The sequence below is a fragment of the Pteropus vampyrus genome, unplaced genomic scaffold (assembly GCF_000151845.1).
Source record: "Pteropus vampyrus isolate Shadow unplaced genomic scaffold, Pvam_2.0 Scaffold687, whole genome shotgun sequence".
In the NCBI taxonomy this organism is placed as follows: domain Eukaryota; kingdom Metazoa; phylum Chordata; class Mammalia; order Chiroptera; family Pteropodidae; genus Pteropus; species Pteropus vampyrus.
In genome coordinates, this window is record NW_011889468.1 from 260,865 (window position 1) to 263,788 (window position 2,924).

At 34.3% G+C, this 2,924-nt stretch overlaps 1 pseudogene; it reads left to right on the plus strand.

Annotated features, from left to right (window-relative positions):
• The first annotated feature begins 2,189 nt into the window (after nucleotides 1–2,189).
• On the plus strand, nucleotides 2,190–2,307 carry LOC111733920 (annotated as a pseudogene).
• Nucleotides 2,308–2,924: the final 617 nt, after the last annotated feature.

A 2,924-nucleotide genomic window follows, 5' to 3' on the forward strand; every position in this document is an offset into this window, starting at 1 on the left:
GGGATAAGCTTCTCCATCTAGATACTACCATCATTTATTAGTACTGCTTTAAAGCAAAAATTAGCATAAGAAAGGAAGTTCTGCAGATGGCATAGTGGTAACAGGTGATGAGAAATGACAAAGCTAATCATGATTTTCGTTTTGTATTCTCAGTCTTTTTCCTTTGCCCAGATATTGATGAGAGGGAATCTAAGCCTCTAAAACTACCATGCTCCTAAATGTGAATTCAGGTATCCTGGTCCAGACAGATTATCTCTGAACAGAATGAGAAATTTATGGCAATGGTCATCGACCTCGACAGTCTTTGAAAATACTATGTAGGTATAGCAGGGATGGTTTAATACACTAAAAAGAGATAGGACCGAGGCGCACATGGAACTGCACAGTCTGTTAAGATGGAGGGTCTTGTGTTTTATGACCAAACACGTTCCCTTGACATGCCCAGGCCATGCAGGACTTGATAGATTGCGAAGGTGTCCAGTCCTAGCTGATTCCAGTGAAGTAACATTCCAGAAAGAAAATCCCAGTTCCGAAAGAAGCCTTTATCAAGAGTGGGCAGAGTTCACAGAAACAAGACATGACTTGTCAACCTAAACTACCTTCATTTCCTTACAGCTCATTAGGACAGTAAAGTAAGATACTGTATATATCTGGGCATCAACAAAGCATGTGACATTTTCTTCTATAATATTTCCATGAAAAGCTATAGACACAAGTCCTGGCTATGAGTTCAATTAGGCAGAATTATATTTGGTTGACTACATACGGCAGAGGAGCCTCTGTCTTGCCTAATATTGTCAATCACTGAAGCCAAGTTCTGGAAAACACGATTATCAAAATTATAGGTGACACAAAAATAGAAAGAATAAATTTTCTGGATAACAGAATCTGTGTTCAAAAAGATGGCAATAGACTGGAATGGTGCGCCAGATCTAAAGAGCTGACATTTGATAAGAAACATTTAAAAGCCTTGCATATGTGCTCCCAAATTAAAATGCTCAGGGCTATCTAATAGAAAATATACCATTATTGTGCATAATTAATATGTACATTTGATATGTGCTAGACATAATAGAATTTAATTGATATTTTCTGATTTTCTTTTTAACCACACTGTTAAGGGGATATAATTTTCTGAATTGTTCAATAGCGGAGGTCGGGAGAAGTTAACTTATTTTGAGTACACCAATACCAGAGTTGGTGTCCTTACTTACTCTGTAACACTGGAAGTACACACATAAAGTGTTGGAGGAGCTTGTGGTTTAGGGATTTTACTTTTAGAGTAGATTAAAATTTTAAATTTATTCAGCTCAGCATATGAATGGTAAGATGTGGGCAAAAAAACAGTTAATATCTAAGTCTTAATTCATCATAACTACAGTGTCCAGAATGCCAAAGATGAGGATTTGATTGTGCCTCACCTGCTGAGACCAGGGCACTGGGTTCAAATCTTAGCACCATAATTTACATGAATATAAACCAGAGCAAACTGAAAATACAGGAATCACTGTTGTGAGAATGCTCAGTATTGTGTATACAAAAGAGGAAAAAGAAATGAGATTTATGCTCTATTTCCGAAGAAAAGATTTAAGGTCCTTACATCTATAAATAGTAGAGAGATTTTTCTAATAAAACTCCTAGTGAAAGATGAATCAGGCTTGCAAAGGGGAGAAGTAGGACACTAGGTAGAATTTATTCTAAGAGTTTATATCTGTATGAGGAAATATATTTAGTAATATTTCTGTATAAGGAAATACAATTTATTTCTGTACAAGGAAATATATTTAGTAATGTTTATAATATATTTTAATAATATTTTATAGTGTTATGATTATTATCTTAATGAAATTATTGTTATGAGTGGCTTGATTAATAGTAAAAAAAAATTCTGACCTGTAGAAACAAAATCTACTTTCTTCCATGTAACATTGAACTTGAGCTCTTTTGCAATGGTGAACAGCTTTCCTTATGAGAGACAGAGCTTAATTTTCTAGCATTTGGTAATTTTAAAAGTCTTATCTATCTATCATGGTTAGATTTCATGAGACATTTAAATTTTCTTATATTGAGTATGTTATCATTTAACCTGGATCAACCTCTAAGTGGGTTTTATTTTTAAAATTTTAGACTTAAAATTTAAAGACAAAGTATGTATACAGTTAGCAAAATAAAGTTTTAAAGATTGTGCCACCGTCGCCGTGCCACTCTGAACAAGCCCGATCCCGTCTGATCTCGGAAGCTAAGTAGGGTCAGGCCTGGTTAGTACTTGGATGGGAGACCACCTAGGAAGACCAGGTGCTGTAGGCAAAAAAAAATTTAAAAAATAAAGATTGTAAATTGATAAGGTCCTTGCAATCTGTGAGGTCAACCAAAGCTTGCTTTGCCAAAAAAAAAAAAAAAAAAAGATTGTGCCGATTAACTTCATATCTTGGCATAGAAATTTCATTTAATATTTCATGGGTTACTCTCAATATTAACAAAAATAATTTTCTTTGCCACAGAATTACATTTCTGAATTTTTTCTCTTTACCATGTGAAAAACTTTCATTTATCCTCCTTATAAAGATGCTCTGCAGTACAAAGTTTTATGTTGCTTCCTTCTCTTAGAAAGACATTGTAATTGTGACTGTTAGTGAAAGGGATGTAAAGTGAATTCACTTTCTATAGTCCCCAGTGAGAGACTTTTTCATGACGACCCTTTTCCCTAGGTCATTTTTTTCCCCTCAAACCGTTTTCTGGAATACTTTAGAAGTTACAGGATAACAGAAATATTATATGTCAGTATGCTCATTAAGTCGAAGTAGTTGTGCTCTTTGTGGAATAATTGTTAGACAATTAAGCTTCATTTATTTGCATTTAGATTTTGTGTTGTAGCCACAGAAGTATATATAGATTATGAAAGGTAAATCAGATGACTCAGGTAT